The sequence below is a fragment of the Typopeltis vanoorti genome, chromosome 11 (assembly GCF_054136105.1).
Source record: "Typopeltis vanoorti isolate ZY-2024b chromosome 11, IOZ_Tvanoo_1.0, whole genome shotgun sequence".
In the NCBI taxonomy this organism is placed as follows: Eukaryota; Metazoa; Arthropoda; class Arachnida; order Uropygi; family Thelyphonidae; genus Typopeltis; species Typopeltis vanoorti.
The window spans coordinates 75,421,188-75,442,210 of NC_143559.1; the positions used below are offsets into that span (position 1 = coordinate 75,421,188).

The 21,023-nt window shown below is 35.4% G+C and overlaps 2 protein-coding genes across 2 annotated transcripts in view; one reads left to right on the plus strand and one right to left on the minus strand.

Annotated features, from left to right (window-relative positions):
* LOC150101752 (zinc finger MYM-type protein 1-like) overlaps positions 1–21,023 on the minus strand; it is a 73,381-nt gene that overhangs the window by 36,414 nt on the left and 15,944 nt on the right. The gene's annotated exons all lie outside the window — the stretch shown is intronic.
* LOC150101753 (uncharacterized) overlaps positions 1–21,023 on the plus strand; it is a 170,510-nt gene that overhangs the window by 24,017 nt on the left and 125,470 nt on the right. The window contains exon 2 of the mRNA XM_090401032.1: positions 2,897–2,955. The gene's annotated coding sequence lies outside the window, so the exon portion shown is untranslated. The remainder of the gene's footprint in view (positions 1–2,896; positions 2,956–21,023) is intronic.

A 21,023-nucleotide genomic window follows, 5' to 3' on the forward strand; every position in this document is an offset into this window, starting at 1 on the left:
TATATGATTTTAATCTTCAGAACTCTTTAACCCCTGCTTTTGTATTTTATAATCATTAAGAAGTCAATAAAAATTTAACATTAAACTCTCACGAAGTGCAGCGAGAATTAATCTACAGAATTAAATCATAGGTTTGACTGCGTATTTCTGGAGATTGTCACAACACGAAGATCCAAGTCCTCTAATCTCTTCGTTATATCCCAATGATCCCTCTTTCCGTCCGTACTTCGTCGATTGCACGCGCAAGTCAATTACACTTTCTGTATGGCTCAGTGATTACCTCGACATGGCTCCATTGTGTCTGACTAACCTTGCGCTAAAAGCCGCCATTGTTTTCTCTCAGTGACGGCAACTAATCGAAACGACTATCCGCCACCCTTTCTATGATGTGGGGTTGATAAGTTTCGCGTGGCACTCATTTCCGGGGTGGAGAAGCATTGAGGGAACAGCATTTTTTTTTTTTTTTTTTTTTTTTTAAGTATATGATTGGAGAGTGGCCACGTGGACTTCATTTGGCGAGGCTGCGTTTTTCGCAGAAGGTGGAGGTCAAGCGTGACTACGGTTAAAGGTGAGTGGAAAAAGACAGGAAGGCTTTGCTTCCGGAGAAAGTACAGAGAAAGTAAAAGCTTCTAAATGGGGTTAAACTGACGCACTTTCTGATAAGCGGTTGTGCTTAAGACCGCCTTAGGCAGGTTTGTGGGATCAGCTGTTCGCCAGTGCTTAGCAGAGATTTTGGACAGCGAGTGAAGGTTTTGTTATGATAATCCTATCGGAAATGTTTAGTGCATTGGAACCATATGGGAGATCTGCAATGTCTTTTGGTTGAAAAGACCTGGGTTCGAATCCTGTCGCGTATCAGAAACTTCCTGTGCACCTTCCAGGAAGTTGGAATCATCCATGGAGAAGTGGCAAGGCATTTGACCCCCTTCCCTTTCCCCCTCTAAACTGACGCTACGTATTAGAGCAAATTCGATAGGATCAATTATTTATGAGGACAACTGCTAAGAAATTCTTTTTTTCTTTTGTTGCGTGTTCGCCAATCCACAGTCACTGTTGATATCATTCTTACAACCTCCCCCCCTTCTTTATGTAGTTAACCAAATACCTTCGCTTTTATTAATGTGTGATGATTAAGCTGCCAATTCAAACTTGGCTTTCTTCTTTTTTTATTTATTTATTAATTGTTTTGGTGGATTTACGAGATCTCGCGTTATATGCTTATCTGTAATAGAACGGTAAACAGAATAAATAAAAATTATTAAAATGATTAATTTAATCCAAACAAGTGTTCCCTTAATTACGACCTTTTTTTTTTTCCCCACATATGACGTCCGTAGACGCCGTATGGTCACTGCCTTACCTCACATGGTTTTGGAATGATGTCTGCCGCTAGAAGAAGTGGTAGGATTGCAGATTCCCTTTCCGCACAAAGCTTGTAGGACAATCACAAACATCCATGCCCACGGCAGGATTCGAACCGGCGCCCTCTTGGCTGTAGAGCGGACACACTAACCACTCGGCCAACCAGGCAGACTAAATTACACGACCAACGGTTCTAAATCAGAATAAGGCTTTTTTGTTATTTTCTGCAATACCCCCTTCCCGAAAAAAACGTTTCAACATCTTTGTAGTTTCAAAGAAACATTAAGAAACATGTTTACCTTTTTTTTTTTTTTTTTTTGGAACGTTTGCGTATACCGATTTCAGCCCAAACTGTAGTTATTTCTAGCGATGCGTGTGCAAATTTTTATGCAAATTGAAGCAAAGAGGCAAATGCTGTCGAGAAACGCACGCATACAAAATACACCTGGTCTCAAAGAACGAGTAATCCTTGATAGCCCTCGGCAAGAAGTAGGAAAATGGGTGATACCTCATAGCTAGTCCAATAGATAATGCAGTTGTTTTTTTCTCGTGCAATTTACGTTTTGTTTCCATACAAGTAAGAAAAAATATTTTAGTTCCTTTTTAACCGGTAGGGGGTTCTAGAAAGAGGATTTTGTATTGCAATGATAAAGCAGTGTGAGGTAGCAGGTTTTTTTCTCCCGAAAATTCGGATTTTATAAGTTAGAAGTCCTCTGTAACGAGAAATGTGCCTTTCGTGTTGTTTTTTTCCCTTCTTTTTATATATATAATATTCTTTTTGCGTTCAGGCGGAGATGCATGTTCTCCTCCATTTATATTACAAACTTATACGTGTCGTAAAAATATAATCCCATAGGAATAACAGCATGGCTGTAATAATTGTCATTACGAATCCAACCAGAGGTGATGCGTACCATCTTCTGTTAGCGACGTGGGTAAGCCTTTTTAAGTTCTACTTCAGCCTGACAAATTCAGAACAGATTACTCAAATTAGAACTGTCGTGACCACTCTATTGAGTGCGTTTTGTGCATCCTTATAAGTTGCAGTGCACGTGGTGTTGCTGTTTTGAAGCTTGAACTCAGATAAGCTGACCGACTCCTTACAATTTCAGGCTTAAGACGTGCTTATTTGAAATTCCTGTCTGTTGACAAAGCGAAACGCACTCTCTCTACAGGTACATTACTAATCACACGAAAAAGAAAAAAAGAAAGAAAATCACCTACACACACAAATTCGCGCCTGGTGGGACGTGATGTTTCTCGTGTAAGTGAGATCACCTTGCTTATCCAAAGAAGATATCGGAATTTCACAGGAAGTAGGCACGCAGATTGTTTTGCTACAAAGTCCGGTTATTTGTTAAACTGATTGCCCAAACCTCATAAAACAATGTCATCTACACGATAAGTCGAGTAAAATGTACTTGCGGTGTAAAGTGGTTTCTGAAACAGTATATGTTCATTTATTTGGATAATAGTTTGTATTTATTGCACGCATCTCCTTGATTATGTTTTCGTTTGTTTTCTTTTTCTCTAGGAAACAAAGCGAAAACCAGAAAGCGTCTTATGGTGACAGGGAGGCCCATCAGAATCAAGGTAAGAATTATAATTCTAATAAAGTCCCCGTTAGCCTAATCTGATAGCAAAAAAGAATAACCAAAGATAAATTCAGCGTGCAGTATATCGTGTAGTCATAAGCAGACGATAATATATTGCATGTGCAATATATCGTTTGGTACTTCGACATAAGTTAAAGCGATAATACCACATGCGTACTAATCCATCCGTTTATTTTTAACTGTGGGTGGCTTCAAAATTACTTCCGAATAACTTTTTTTAAAACTTACTCGAAGAGAAGTGAACCGTATCTTGTCAGACCGGAAGTGAAATTCAAACTCTCACTTGAGGGAACTTTCACAGCGATATTTTCTTTTCTCAGAGGATTTTCTTTACCCCTTGCATTTTAAAATTTCAAGTCGTGTTTCCGCATTTGTGTGGCCGCTGGGGAGAACATCATACTGCAGGTGACGGAAGGTCGATGCTCCCAGAGACTGCCGCGTACGATTCACGGTTATCTGCAATCCGCCTCCTTTTTGCCCTCTAGGAGGTTAAGAGAAAAGAGAGAGAGAGAGAGAGTTCTTGCGACGACTGCTACTTTTAATCAGTTTCCGTAGAGTTCGGATAAGCGTTACTTTTAAAACCCCTGGCGGTCCTTTCACTGTCATTGACCTCCCAGTTAACGGAGTGGTCATAAAGGTTCACTTCCTGGTTGGAAAGGCGTGAAGGGACTTCGATGGGAAATCCTCATTCGTTAGCGGGGCTTCATACTGTTAGGGTGAAACAATAACCGGCGGTGACCTCGCAATCAACTGAGGAGAGAGAGAGAGAGAGAGAGAATTAGTCACCAGTTGCCCGTATTTTGTTTTCAATCTAAAAACTAATCCTAGTGACCGATAGGTTTGAGAAGGTAATTGGGAAACGTGGGCTGATTTGGATCTTCAAGAATCGAAGTACTTTAGAAGTGGTCATCTCTAATAATCTCGCGTCGATCCTCTGAGCACGCGCGCGCTCGCACACACACACACACTCCATAATCATCTGTGAAAATCGTCAGTCCTTGAATGGAGACATGTAGTAGTATTACGTGCAAACACATATTTGGGCCATATTTGGGCCAAGTGCTGTAACAGCCAGTCATGTGACACCCGCATTGTTGGTTACTTTGCGTCTCATGGGGTTGCGTACACTTGTGGGTCGTCTCAAATATTTTCACGTTTGCTGCACATCAAATGCCGAGTACACTTTCTTACCGCTTTGAATACAGAGCCTACATGTTCAGCATTTTGAACTCTTAGTATATTTTAGTAAGTCAAAATTAATGAAGTTAATCAAAACAAATCATCCAATAAAAAGAATAACATTAAATGGGATTTAATTTTTTGCATGCGCTTAGTTTACAATTTCCCCGGCACTTCAGAAATGTGTTGGGGTATACTAGTTCGGAACTGCTGGCGTGCATTCCAGTAAATACTTTCTTACAATTAGCGATGTCTTTCAGCTTTTCAAAATAATTTTTTTACCTCTACATGGGCCTAATAAATCGTAAAAAGAACAACACGGATTATCAATTGGATATTTAGAATCAAAAATAATCACTGTGAATTCTTTATTAGGCTACATAAAACTAAGGAACACGACTTCTAATGTAACTAGCTGTTTATGAGCACTTTCGCATTGAAAAAGCAAAGTTGGAGAACCACGTGGATGGAACTCATCGGAAGTAATGCTGCAGACGTTGAAGTTACTGGTTTAAATTGCTATTCCCCGGTGATCCGATTTAGTGCTAGCAGTGGATATTTGAAAACTTGGGTACATTGATGGTTTGTCTAATGAGAAAGTGGAATGCAATTCACTACAAAAAAAAAAAAGAAGCTAGAAACGCAGCTGCAAAATCTCAGAAGACACACCATAACATTGGACCTCAGTAGGTCTGCCAAATCCGATCTAATGCCCTGGAGATATCAGCAGCAATCTCGTGAGTTTCTCCAAACTTTTCCATGACTTTTTCTCAAAGGCTGACCAAGAAAAAAGTGGTCAATTCCCTTCCCCCCGTTGATCGACAGTGGCGGAATCGATACTGGCGATCATGTGAATGTAACTTTTCAAGCTATAGGATAAATCCCAGTGACATAATAGAGTATAAAAAAGCCGACACAAAATAGAAGTCATCTATTGGAGTAGAAATGCGATCAGGAGATTTGAGAGATGTGCAGTAGATAATAGTATTCTCTCACCAAATCAAACGGACATTTAATGTTGAGACACTTAAACCAAGATCATCAATGCAAAAACTGGAAGAAAAGTTCGAAGCAGATTAGCTTCTTTTTCTGTGGATAATAATGCAGTAGAAATGTGCATGTAAATGATGGTGAATGACTCTGATCTTTCAAGCTCTTTTGTTAGAACGATCTGGGTTCTGAGCTGCTAGGAATCTTTCAGGTTTTTTCATCTGAAGGCAAGTTTGCCGCTGTCATACTGGTTTTCTTCCAGAAACTTGGATTTTTCATCCTAAAAAACAGAGAAACTAGCCGTAGAATATATGCAATTCACAGGCATAGCAGATAGAATTACCGTAATTACACTCTCAGTACATTAATTAGCTTCATATGAAGCCGAGGGACTTGATGGCCGTGACAAGCCATTGAGCTTTCTGAATTGCATTTTAAGTTTTTTAGAAATTAAAATATATTCGCAAGCTAGCCATTTGCTTAGCATATGGACACTTCATTATTGGCTTTCTAAAATGGGATGAGAATTGAAAAGGGGTAAAATTAACTTTCATTCAGATTGCTGCCATTTCAAGAACCGTTGACATCAGTTTGCTGCACATAATCTCAACGCAATCTAATAAGGCCAAAAGTAATACGATTATATTCGGGTTATGTCTCAGCTAAATGGGGGAGCTTGACGGATTCCATTTAAAATTCATTCATTCTAGGATCATGTTTAATCTTGAATCATACATAATCCGTAAACCGGATCCTTTTTTTCTCCCCCTGAACTAAGACACTAAACCTGGAGTTTGTATTACGTCCTTTCTTTTAAAACGATGATAAAATATTATTATATTGCTGCATCACGATGTAAACAACATAAAAAATTGTTTACAGTTTAGAGCTCGTTCTGCAATAAACTAAAAAGCAAACCCAACTTGAAGTTCTTCGATAATATATGAAAGCGGATGTGCATTCAAGTTTTATTGAGATCTAAACAGCTCGCATTCTGCAGATTGTAAAATAATTGGTGAGGGGATATTAGCAATAAAATATTCCCATTTCTTTTCTTATTGCATTTCAAGGTTTAGTACTATCGTAGCCATTCCGCCTTCCCTGCGCTCACACACACACACACACTGGTTTTATATGTTCATCATCCCAACAAAAGATCCAGTCTGTTTTGTTTAAAGATGCGACTGATAGCGGCTGATTTGCCCCAAGATTGATCTGTTCTGGTTTGGGATTTCTCTCTATCATTCTTTTTGCGATCCCTAATTATAGAGTCCAACCCCGCAATCTGGGAGTCAGAGGTTAGAAATGGAATAATGATAATGCATTAGGACTAACTATTAACGTACCCTTTCCTCCCATTCAGCATTCAATGTTGCAAATAGACTTTACAGCATACTCAAAAGCAGACGAGTTACTACCACTTTATTCTTCTCTGTTTCTCCCCCCCCCCACACACACACACCCTAGAGACACCGACAAACCTTTATCTTTCTCTTGTGACATTACATTGAAAATTTTAAATATCAAAAAGAAAAAAAAAAGTATGTAAACGATTCGAACCAGTCCAAGGATTTTTTTTCCTTAGCATTCTTGTATGTTGACCCTATTCTTATTACATTATCAATAGAAATTCCGTAGCTCATTCGGACGACGAGGTCCTTACATTGGAAAGGCAGGCTCAAATGTTTATAAGGTCTTTTCATTCGAATGTGAGTTAGTCGGTCTCATATGGAGATGGCAGGCTTTATCAATCCGGAAACTTGGCTTCCTTCGGCCGACAAAACTGTCACATCTGCTTCACGCTTATAGACAAAAACACGTTACAAAAAGACATTAATTAATAAAGTAATGCCTTACCTACCCATATAGCAGTATAAGTATTCGGGCAGCTTTTAATATCCTCATACTCTAAATAAATAACACAGTAACGGTATCTAGAGCTTTTTTGGTTATGTACCGGAAACAGTTCATTATTCATTCGTAGCATATAATTTTGTATTATTTCTAAACCTTTTGCGTAATACTGCGTCTAGAAATGATTATCCTATTTAAGCCAATATCGAGTGGGCGCGAAAGTTTCTAAGATTTTCACACACTAAATATTATTTAAAAAATCAGTCTAGCTAGAACATAGGTTCCCAAAGTGGGCGTTACCGTCCCCCAGTGGGCGCTGAAGCCTTCTAGGGGGGGGGGGGCTACAGTGGGATCAGAAGCATTTTTTTTGGGGGGGGTAGGTTTCAGGCGGTCTAGGGGTCGGTGGCTCTTTATAGAAGAAATTAATAATATATATATTTAAAAATTAATTATTTTCGTAATTTTGAGATTAGATAATCATTTAAATTTTAATTTTGCATTTTAATTCATCTTATGCCCGTCTTACACGATCGAATTTTTTATCGATTTTCTATTTCAATTATTTAATTATTTGAAAATTTACCATGTCAGATAGAAATAGATGTCAATTTTCTATGTCAATGACAAAATAGATCACGTATATATGTGTGTATAATAGGTTATGTTTACAGTAGCAAATATATTCGTTATATTTCATTTCAAAATATATATAAAACCCCTTTTCTAATTGATTTGTACAAAAATAAACCCAATTTTATATAATTTAATATTACGAGTAAAAATAATGGCAAGAAAGAAATAAAATCGTAAATTTTAGTTAGCCGTTAGTACTAACTTATATTGCTAACTAGAGGGAAAAAACAAAGCAAATATTATTCGAAACTTATTATACTGTTTTCTGTGGTTATGTTTTGTAGGTCTGTTGTTTATATCTTGTGTAATTATTTTATTTATTAATTATTATTTATAATTATTGGACAATGTCGTGGTCGGACGAACAAAATGCGCTTGCGTGCAAAATAAAAAATTTAACGTGTCATACAGGATATTTTAACTTCTATTTTTTATATACTAAAAAAATGTTATTCATTTTTTGCTATTGTAAAAATTGATCGTGCCATACAGGCTTTAGTCTATCCACGCAGCAGACGAGTCTTAACTAGTAGTATGCCGGTCAACTATTACGTAGGTAATTCACTCAATTCAGCATGTTTTGACAGGAATATGGGTGCTTGCAGTGACTTGTTCAAAGCACGAGTACGATGGTATCGCAAACAAGTCAATGCATGCAAGTCGAATCGGGCTCGATTTCAAATCTATAAATACCAGTGGTTTAGGAATAAGTTTCATTATTTTTTTGTGTGCTTTGCCAACAATCATCAGTCGAAAGTGTGACAGATAAGTGGAGTCATACTAAGTGTAAATTAAATCTTTTATTTTGTGAATATTTTTGCAAATTGTATTACTTCATTATGTCTGAATATAAGAAGAAATGTCGACAGTACAGTATTGAGTATTTGAAATATGGTTTTATTCAAACTGTTATAATGGGGGGCGTTACAAAATTTATGTCTTGCAAAGTGGGCGGTGGCCCGAAAAAGTTTGGCAACCTATGAGCTAGAGCGTGGTTGTTATATACGTGCCGACAGATGGAATAAATCTAATAGTAATTTTGCGAAATGAATCTTTTCAAAAAAGGCTCAGTACCGCTTTATGGAATCTCGTGTTATAATTTTGTAATATTTCAGCTAATCTAGTACATTGATAAAAGAAGTTATTTTGGTGCAGTAGACCAATGTGCAAATTAAATCTTTGACGTTATATCTTTGACAACATTACTAATTCTTTAGCCTCTCAGCAAATAAGGTAACAGCATATTTGACGTCAGAGGGCGCTGAACAAACACACGCCGTCGTTTCCTTCAATCAAATTAATGAATTCTTTGCCTTTAAGGTTTTTAATTAGTTCTGTCCTTTATCCGTACAAACTAATGGCTGTCTCAACTGTACTTTACATTATTATCGCAGCTAACTGTTGATGAAATTGTGACGCTTAGTAGGGCGTATTCATGTTGTAACTCTACTTAGTAAATTAACATTCTTAATCGCTATTCGGAAAAGTGGGACTTTTTTTTTACTGTTTGTTGTGTTTTAATTAAATTGGTTAGTTTCTAGATTTCGAAATGTCGAAAACTCTTACAGGGCATTAAACTCGCATCTGATAAGATTATGCAAAAGAATAGCCAGAAGCAGTTTTCAAATGCATCTCCGAGAATTTCTATTCTTCTTTGAGATGCATATAATCTTGATTGTTAATGGTAATATTAAATCACCTTAGGAGGATTTAAAGATTTTATTTTTCAAATTCAGAAACTTTCTAAAATATAATGAATTTTGATTCAAACTACAATAATTGATGAATATCGATGCTGCCACCTAGTGGAAATTTAGTATACAAACATTAAATAAATTTTATGAGTAACAATCGCTAGTATTTTAATGCATTTACATTCTGGTTAAAACTTTAATTCTAGAATATCTATAACTATTTGCTGCTGAGTTTTTTCGATTGACGTTTGCAAATTATTTTGTTACGGTAGAGTTCTATTTCCTCACTCCCAAAAAAATTCCAATCGCTTTTTTTTTTTAACCTGCCGGATGTCCTAGCGTTGACCCTAAAAGTTTTCTCTCTTCCATTCATTTGACTTAGGTGTCTCCTATGTCCTCCCGCGACGGTATGTCGGGAAAGCTGTTACAGACGACCTTGGAGAATTACTCATGCACAAATGCATTGCCCGAACATGCAAGTATTGATAAGGTTTAGCGCACACCGTGTTTGCAGAAGGGTTAACAACATCAACGAAAAGGGGATGGAATTACATTTGGAGTAAACAATACGAAAAGAAGTTTTTTTTTTTTTTCTCTTTCTTTTCGAGTGGCTTACTCAAGTGTTGCTGTGATTGCATGCGGTTAATATTCGTGCCACTAGACTCAGAAATATGTTATAGTAGCATCTGGATTTTTTTTTTTTTTTTTTTAGATTTATAGTTTGCGTGTGCAGATACAGCTTTAAGAAAGTTGACTTTATTTGATCAATATGTTCCCGATGTGTGCCGATTCAAGTGAAGTATTAATTTTGGGTGAAATGGTTTGGAATTAACTTTTGGTTGTCGGTTCCATTTGACAGAGTTGCTTTGGCTTAGTTCAGACTGTTCAAGAATCGGCAGTTTTTCTTTTCGATTTATATAAAAAAAAAAATTAAAATAATTGAAGCATTTTTTTTGCATATCTTCTAAAATTTTTGTTGGAAATGCGAAGAGGAAGTGACGTCATCAATTTCACTATAAGTTTTCTTTTATATCTACGAAATATTAATCTGGCTTAGAATTCAACATTTTAAACAGCTTACACTTGTTTTCTAAAGTTAAAAAATACGTTTTTTACCCCCACAGTTTCCTATCATAAGTATATCATTTATAGGTTAGACTAGCTATTTCTGATTGGCCAAGATGGACATTAACCAGTCTTCAAAAGTTAAATACGACTAAAACGACCTCGCCTACTCCTTTTGGGGAATAAAATGCGGATCATGATAATGAACTTTCAGAACAATTTTATGCACTCCCTGCCGGAAAGGTCTAATTAATGCATGTTTCATGTCATTTCACACCAGACGATGAAAATCATCCATCATCGGAAAATATTTGCAAACATCGATGCTATTTTTGCTCTGTATGACCAAGTTACATCAAATTTGCTCACTTGTTTTGATAATTGCTAATCAAGGATACAAACATCTGTTTTTGCTTTTCATCGAACATCCCTTTCCTCTTCCATTCCAAGATTTACTTTTATTTTTTCTTTGCAAAAACATGCAGATCGAAGAACGCATGCAATTAACAATAAAGAAACCGATAGCAATAATTGCTTCTGCAATAAATTGCAAAGTTAATCCATGATCAGCTGAAATCCTATATTTTCCCTTCCTATTTTTTATTTATTCGTATGGGTTCCTCCCGTTCCTCCACCGTCCCTTTAGGACTGGTTGAGCTCGCCTAGTGAGGGCTTAAGTATATACCGTATATATTTTTTATTATTCTAAATACGTGTGTTCACGTGCCGGTTTGCCTGTTCTGAGGAACGAAAAACCCGAGTTTCCGGGTTAGCCGGTCTCTACCTCCGTATGAAACCAGCTGATCACCTTTAGTCGAAAGAAACCAGATAAAGGTTCCTCACGTTGTAGACGGGAATCGAACCTAGGTCTTTCTGACCAAAGGGCTTCGTCTGTACCAGGAGTGTCAAACTCAATTGGACCGCCGGCCATTCGCTATAAAACTGTATCTCAAGTGGGCCGCAAATTTTCGACTAAAAAAACCCGCACTAATTAGAATCGAAGGGAAGTGAAAAAATGAGTATAAATAAATTGGAAAATTAATAACAAAAATCTTATTTATTGTAAGTCATTACAAGACATAAAATAATAGTATAATGATTATGACAACTCAAAAAAATAATAATATAAGGAATATTTTTATTATATTAATATTTACAATAACCGAAATTAAATATTATTTGAATAAATCAAATATTTTATATATTTATACATTCTAAAATTAAGTATAAACTTTCATTAATAACCATCACAAAAATTTACAAAGCCTCCTGTTAGTTTGAAATTTTTTGTGTTTGTGTTGAAATAAAATAATATATATATTTGTTGGGGGAGGGGGAGTCTATATTTTGGGGAATTTTTTAAATGTTACTGAAAATATTTGGGGGGAAAATGATAATATTTTCTTGTTCAAATATATATATATATATATATATATATATATATATATATATATACTTGCATAATACAATTATAGTAATTTAATTTCAGTATTTTATTTTTTTTCCCGACACTTGACAACATTTATTATTAACCAGACTGCCAAAATTTGGACTCAAAGATTGTGGGCATACGACCTTCATTATGGCAGAAAGGTTGACGTGGGTTAATCTTGATCTGTGGGTTGTTTTTTTACCTTTAATACATGAGAATAATTGTTCTCATAAATAGGTGCTTCCAAAATGACATAGAATATTTGCTGCAAACTTTTTTATTTCCGGACATTTTTGACCTAAATAACTGTATATTTTTGCTACATCAACTTCTTGGTATTTCGCTTTTAGAATGGACTCATTTTGGAAATCAATAAGTGTCATTTGAATACAAATAGGAGCATTTTCGAAATCAAAGGAAAAAGGATCTGTAAAAAGCAAAAAAAAACTTCTTGCTCCTTAAAATCGCCTATCAAATTCTTCTTTTATCTTTTCTAGTTTGGGACAATATTGAGAAAAGGTAAAACTTTGATTTTTATTGTTCAACTGTTCACACATATGAAAGTAATTTAGAATATTCTCTTTTAAATGATTTTGAAACAAAACTAACTTACATCTAAAACTTGCCAGAGCATCATGCATGTGTGTTATTAACTGATCTTTTCCCTGAAGTTTGACATTTAAATCATGCGAATGCCCTGTAATATCAACTAAGAATCTTAATAGATCTTGTACCCATGTCTGATTATTAAGAAATGCAACATTATGATTTTTCGTTTCTAGGAACAATTTTTGATCTCCTCTAAAAGTAAAAAAAAAAAAGCGTTTTAAGAACCTTATAACAAGATAACTAACCAACGAAACTCTGTGTAATAAGGTAGCCCTTCAAATTCACTCTCCAAGTCTTTTAGAAATATATTGCACAGACAGCAAATGTCTCTGTACTTCATTCAGTGGTACAATAAAACTACTCGTTTTTCTTGCATCTGCAGTATAGTGGCAGTTGGGGAAGGCGTGTTGTTTACTACGGAGCGAGTTATCGTCCCGACGTGAAAGTGGTTAAACTTTATTCTCGTGTGCGATGCATATTGCAAAACTTTTTAATTTATTTTTTCATAAAGTAAAATCAGGGTACAGGAGTGTGTGAGTCATATGCGAGGGCGAGTTATATTCGAGTAAATACGGTATTTCTGTTTCATTATAAAAAGCAACCATCCCTTTTTTAAAATCTTTCCTTGAGGCGTCGGGGGCCGCAAGAAATTGCTTTGGGGGCCGGCCGCCAGTTTTACACCCCTGGTCTATACCGACTAAGCTACAGAGGCTCTTCCCTTCCAAAAACAAAATAAACAAAATTTCCCTATTCTTATAGAATAATTTCTATACAAAATGATCTTAGTATTCTGCTCGTTTTGACTTTTAATTCAGTTACTAAAGTCATTCTGATATCTATACTAGTACTATTCATGTAGAATTAATTTGCGCTATATTTTTGTTTATTACATGATTTTTGTAAAAAAAAAAAAAAAAAAAAAAAAACGTTTTTTTTTTAATCCATAAAAATGCGTTTAATATTACACGTTTTTAAACTGAAGTTATTTTTTCTTTAAAGTCAATATAAACATGCCACCCTCCCCCTCAAAAAAAAAAAAGAAAATTGCTGTAAATAAATGATAAATTAACGAGGCGAAAAAAGAATGAAACAAATCACAAACAAAACAGTAACTTTAGCGGAGGTAGTTTCGAACTACAATAAAAGAGAACGGGCTGGATTGCGCTTCGGTTACTTTGCTCGTAATCGAGAAACGACCGTTAGCGATTGAGTTGGTCGTTTCGTGCTCGCTTGACCACAAACCCTGTTCGGTTTCTGCTTAACAACAAAAACTATTCGGAAACTAACCCAGTTCTGAATGAATATATAAAAATAAATGCGAGTTTTTCTTTCATATTCGATTTTCAGCTTACAAAAATAAATAATTTTGCAAGCTAAAATTTTTATACTGCTTAGTATTTGTCCGACAGTTGCTCGTGTGATATAGAATTCTGCATCTGCTAGTTCAGGTTAGGAAAGAATATTCAGTCGTGAATTATAAATTCCGCAGTTTTCCCCCTAGGAAAGAACCGCTGTTCTTGACTTCATCGCCTTTTAAACTCAAGTTTTCATAATGTCTTCATTTTTTTGGGTTGTATTTCGTAAAATTAGTAAGCATGTATTAAATTCGTTGTGTCCGTACGTACGCACGCACGCATATTATTCCTTAGTTCTGACCGAACGGATTGATAAGTGAGAATCTTTATTAAAGCTTGTCGAGCCATCTCAATTGTGATTTAAATCAAGCCTTTTTAAAATAAGTTTTAGTTGCCTTGACAACGAATGGCGTCATACAATAATGCTATCGTGGAAGGCTGCCGTTGTATAATTCTCTGATTATTTCCATTGTTGTTTATACTGCTGTGAGAAATTCATGAGCTAATTATTACTTATGGAGGATTATGAGCATCATCGTAACAGAATAAATAAATCCTTGCATATCTTTTACTGGATTTTTCTCGTTTTAGATTAAAAAAAAAAAATTACGGACCGAGAAAAATATTGAATATTGTAACTATGTGAGACTGATACTTTCTAGCATTGCTAATAATACAAAAATGGGATTGATGTATTCCGCTATGGCATTTACTTCATGGTTGTTCGTCAGAAGTTCTGAGTAAGGGTTAAGACATACAGAATGATTATGTTCACTTGAAATGAGTCGGATTTAAAGATGTTAATGAAGAAAGAAAGGGGAAACTCTTCTATGCTGTTAACATAAAAAAAATAAATAAAAACTGACGAGGAGGATACAAAGTAATGTACAGTATCATCATATAATGAGGGGAGTCTAAACGTATGTCACAAGTAGGCAGAATCTCCTTCGAAGTTTCTTCAGCGGTGTAGAATGAATGCTCAGATGATACGGTAAGCCAATTTATCACATCCACAGTTGATGGTGAGCTTATCAGTGTGACGAGTTCGATGAACCCAAAGAGATAGAAGCTGTCTCACGTTGGATTAAATAACTTGTCACTTACGTCTGTTACCCAAAGGATCTGATTTCTCCTTTTATTCGAAATGACCGTTAAGAATACGACACATACATCTATGTATTGGACGAAAGACAGTAAAAGCCTACTTACAGATCGGTGTGTTGCCCCATGTTTCTATCGAATTACTTAAAAATGGGGGGGGGGAGTTGATTGAAAAACGATTTCTAAAGAGGCTTCTTCTAGAAATTGTTTCCAAGGAAGCCTTTTCTCCGGGGCTTCCTTTTGGCATTGCAACTGCAGCTAAAGATGTTCATTTTCGTTTGCTCGGAAGGATGGTGATTCATAAGGAGAAATAATAACAGGAAATTAAAATGATCTCAATTATCAGAGCAGCAGTAACCTAAACACGATCATTATCATCCAAGGTTGCTTAAAATTACATAGCGTTCATCTCTGCAATGATCTGTTTGCATGTCGTAAAACAGACCTAAGTTAGGCAAACATCCCATTAACAGTTATTCATGTACACACGTTCGATAAGTGTCTACAGTATTCTCTTCCCCCCTCCTACTTTTATCTCCTTATTCTGATCTTTCAAGAACGTAAACTGGGAGGGGGGGGTGGTCTGGAGAGGATAGTGCAGTCACTAACGTATACTATCTCTTGGCGCACGCAATACTGAAATATAAACTGTAATCTATGTGCGTGATGTGATGCTATATGCTTTGTAATCCATGTAGCGATTCTGTTCCAAACAGATTTAGCTCACCTCGCTCTTCAGCAATTCGAGAACATAAAATAGAGTGGTCGGGCTTCGTCCAACTACCAAAAATAAGTTAACAAATCCCTAGATTAGAAAACTTGGTAAAAACATCCTTCTCTGAACGTTGTTAACTCCATAAGAGTATCAAATCACATCCTTTTTCGTGAAAGATTAAAGTATTTACGATGATATAACTATTTTCTGTATTTTATAGTTTTAAAAATTCATTGAGACGTTACCGAGACGCCTTGCCTTATTTTCAAGCACGTCTCCATCTACAACATACGAAACTTGAGTGATGAATAATAAATAAGACTAAAATTGCAAAACATACTGTGTAATACAAGCATTTGGGTAACTGATTTAAAAAGACAACTTAAAAATAAGTTATGCAGTCGTACACTGACGGAAATGAAACTTTTAAAAGAAAAAAGTAACCTCGAAAAAAAAAATTCTAAGAAAAAAGTAATATTGCGTTCATATTTAATTAAATTCTTTCTGTGTATGCTGCAAATTACGTGAAATCAGATTCAGAAAACTGCTGCTCGTAAAAACAAAGAAGCACATTACAACTTGCTTAAGGCATTCCAAGCATCGTCTGATATTTTAAATTGCTCTTCTGCGATTGCTTTGAAGTGCAGAGATAGCAGGCGATTATTTGTTTTAATAAACAAAGAATCATCTGCTCGACATGATTATAGAAACTTCGTTGTTTTCCGTTATTATTTGATATTTTTTCTTCATTTCTTTTTTCTCGTTTCATTCACTGTCGTCTATATGACTGACTTTTATATTTAGTACATTCCAATATTATAAAAAAGAAAGAATAATAACGCATTAATTTTCACAATATCTGGTTTCTTGCTGCTAATCTGTTCCATGTGTTTGGACCCATAGACATTATTGACTTTTATCGTTACGTTAGGAATCTTTTAGCCCCCCCCCCCCTCCTGCTTAACTTGTTTTAATCTCTAATTAAAGATTGCAGCTGTTCCCCCAAGGTGAACTTATGTTATTCCTGACCCACTTTTAACTATGAGTTTCCAATCAAGTACTTTGCAAAACAAGAGGTCGAAATATACTTTTTTTTTCAAGGTTTTTATTTCCTTCTAAATGTTTGATTTTCTTTATTTTAATTGACTGTATAATGTACCAAATTAGCCTTCTTATTAGCTCATTTCAGGAAAAGAAATAATACACAGTTGGTATTTGCGATCCTACTTGATTGCCATGACAAGGCCTGTACTTGATCATTTGCAGATATCGAAGTTAACATGCATGTTGCTTGTTTAATAAACAGATTAAGTGAAATTAACTGATTTTAGCTTATTGATCTTCATTAATCAATTACGATAAATTAATTTGATCTAGCTGCCAATAGGAAATTTCCAGACATATTCGTAATTGAAATTTTAGATGTTCTAAATGAGCATTTCCAGAAGAAGTATTTGTTTGTTTATTCTATTTATATTGTAATAACAATAACTAAGGTGAATTTGAGTTACACGTTCAAACTTTAATTGTCATCATTTTTTTTTCCTTATTTGTTTTCAAAATTTCATTTTAGCAGGTTTTGAGGCAAATTCAAAATCCGCCTGTTTTGAGCTGAAGCCATAAAATACATCTACCTGCCAATTAATCAGAAACCTTTATGCAGGTGTGCTTAAAGGTTACTTACGCAGTGTATATGCAAAATACTTGGTCACGTGTTCTAGGCCAGTAATCGTCAATAGTGTTGATCACAATGAGAAAAAAAAACAAGCGATCTTTCGGGGTTCGATAAAAAGGGCTTATTGTGAGAGCCCGTCTAGCTGGAGCCACGATTTTGAAAACCGACACCATACCCATTTAAATAAGACCGAGTGTTTTCAAACATGCAATATTTCAGCAGACGCCAACAAAGCTGTGTGTTAAAACTGTAATATTTTCTGTCACGTGTGATCATTTTCATTGCGTAAGCAGTAATTGCCTGCTAGTTGAAATGGATTAAAAAAATGGATGAGTGCACTGCAGTGAAGAGCGGTAGATATTCCAGAATATCAAACCCGAGTCATGTAATTCTCGTTATGCAAGTATTCGTTATCCGCGTTTTCGTATATACGCGGTTTCAATTCGCTACATAAAGACTATTGCTTTTTTTTCCTATCCAAAGGCGAAAAAGTTTCGGAAGAAGGCCTATTGTTAAACACCTTTTGGGGAAATTTTTTTTATAAACAAAAAAAATTGATAATTTTGGGATTTGAGTTCATGTAGTTGAATGCATCAAAACGTCTCACACGAAGCATGTTTGCGTTTTTCCAAGTGATTTTCAGAAGTGATTCCTCTACCTGGAATACTTCTTCAAAAAAAAAAATAATAAAAAATTCACTAGTAATGAAAAATGCCAGGAAAGGTGTCGAATAACCCGTCTTGTGTGAATGTCGCAGTTTAAAATTCAAGTTTTCGTAGTTCTTCAAGCATCATAAGACACAAAAAAAAAAAAAAAAAAAAAAAAAAGGAAAACTTAGAGATAATGCACAACTTTTTTATTTTTTATTTTTATAAGTTTGTGTACGTTTACGTTTGAAAATTCTCAATGTATACCTCTTGGAACACTCTTGTGTGCTTAGTAGTCCGTATCAAGATTCGTTTTCGCTCTCCGTGGTGGCAAGACGAGTTCTTACGATTGCTTATTCAAAAATGCAATCGGTTGTCATGGTATCGCGAGTAATGCAAGAGCATCGACGGAATGCGTTCCCATGCAGCGTTCCGTTAAGTGCAGTTGACTCCCTCTAACGATCATTATCAGTCCGTATTCCACACGTACACACGTGTTTTCCTTGTCCCTGCTTATCTGGTGCAGCTGACTTTCCCCCCCCCCCCCCCATCTTTCGTAATGGCTGGAGTTTCTCTTACTGATATGAGCAGAAGGTTTTATATTAACCGTTTTCTAGATTCTTCTGTTTGCTATGCCATTTTATTCTAATTCCATGTGCATGAACACCGAGTTAGGAAAGAATTGTATCTCATCTTTGCCAATGCATCTTACAAAAATGAAAATATAGCTGTTTTTTTTTTTTAATTTCCGTGATTTCATTATTCTTATTTTTGCTATCGCAAGAAACTAATTACCTCTCCTGTTAAGGTTTGTAATTAGTGTTGTATAATTTTTGTGCATAATTGAGGTAGTTTAGCAGATGACAATAGATATCTGTATGCTTAAACTAGTATTTTTTTTTCTTTTCTTTTTATAACTCCGAAGCCAATCGCGTGCATTTTCATAGCATACGCATTAATCGTCTGCCAGTTAAAATCATCTGTGCATGACGCTTTTCGCAGCTGTTCATCATTATAGTTTTCATTTTTAGTGAAATTGTATTACCAGGCTGACTTCTAGCGCGCACACACACACAGAAAATGGTTACAAAACCACGAACGTACTGAAGATGAAAAACGCGTAATTTAAATTTCAAATTAAAATGTCTTTAATTTGCCTTTATGCTAAAAGATAAATGTATAGTATTGCCGATTTTTTTTTTTTTTTTTTTTTTTTTTTTTTTTTTTTTTTTACTCACTGCCATTTTAAGAAGGAAAAACATCATTAAATGACGGTATAATTATTTATCGCTTATTATATAGGCGGATACGCATAGAAAATTTCAACCCCTCCTTTCCATGGTTAAAGTGGTGACGTCGTCTGCATTCTAAACTCAGTCTTATGTTTTTGCTGAAATGGAATCTGCAACTCTTTATTTATTGCTTCAATTTCGCCTCATTCACATTATTGGTTGTACTTTTAACTTATTAAATACTTTATTTACGTGTCTGCAAATTACAGTATTAGGTATAACTGTAATCCTAATTTGCAATACTTATATTTAATTTGCACGCCAGAGTATCAGTGAGACGTACCCCAGGAGACCGATCACTCATTCTTTACAGATTAATTTTTTCATCTCCCCCCTTTTTTTTAAAAAAAAAAAATTAAAGACATCAAGACAAAAAAAAAATAAATTTTTGCACCACTGCTTTACATTATAATTTATTAAAGCAAGAAACTTCTGCTATTCGTTCGCTCTGTTACTTGATTAAGTTTGCCTATCGATCGAAGCCTAACTTCTGTTTTGGAGACAAAATCTTAAGTTTTGCCATGAAACCAACAATCTTGAATGATTCCAAAACCAACCTGTCCTCCTCGTATTAATAATATATTTAGGGTATTAAATCTGCTAGAATTTGGTACAGTTAGATGTCTTTTTCTTTCATTGGAATCAGCCCTGTTTACTTCAAATATATATATATATATGAAAGAATTATAAATAAATTAAAATACAGTAACATTTCTCCATTTTAGCGATATTAACACTGGTTGGTTGTGAGTAAATTCTTTACTTTAAAGAAATATTTACCGCATAAAAAAGAAATTTTTTTTGTCAAATAAGACCACTTAGTAAAATATTCTCTCTCTCTCTCTCTCTCTCTCTCTCTAAGCGAATGTTTTTAAGAAGTTTTATAACCCTAAGTTATCCTGAAGAGGATGCATCGGCATTTTTTTTATACTGGTTTTATCATTTTTTAAAAAATATACTTTTAGCGGAAGATATTTCTTTAGATATGCCTGCCGTGGAGCAGCAGCCCTTCAGGTAACAGCGAAGGTTTTCTCGTCTCTGCAGCACTTGAAATATTTCATCCAGTGGAACAAGGAAGAGAATCTGTTTTTTGCGAGAATGCTCTTTCAACCTTGGCCTAAATGGGCAGGAGATAGGGAGCTGCAGAAATGTGCATGTAACGCGGATAACGGATGAGAGGCTGCAGTGCAAATCAGTGAACACGGAGAAAATTCATAATTTACAACCCTTGAAGATTCTTTAAAAAAATACCTGTTTATACTGGGACTCAAGGTTTGTCACTGTTGGCGCCTGACACCGCATCCATGTCCTTGTTGCTGTGTTTTTGATAGCGTAAATAAAATATATCCTGGTGCAATAAGGATACCGAGTGAATGCGCGAAATAGAGATGAGGGAAAATAAATAAAAAAAACAGTAAATGCTAGTTGAAATGTTTTATTAAGTCTCATAATTACTTCACTGTTAGCAGCATCATTTTAAACAAATGCAAATTGCAGTTACGGTTTGATCGTACCATGATTATTTGCGCGTGATTCGCTAAGCTACTTGTATATAGAAGCTGTTGACTTCGCATCATTTGCCTTGGTCCCATAATGCAAACCACACATCTTTTCGGGGAGTGCATAATACTATACATAAACTTTGTCGTTATTAGTAAGAGAAACTGGTCTCGTAGCCCGATTAAAATGCGGTGTTTTTTCCGTTTAAAATTACGCAACATTCATTCTTACTGTTTTTTTTGTTCAGAATGCATTTTAAGAGACTATTACTGACTTGCACCATCTGGCTATCGAAGGGAAAAGC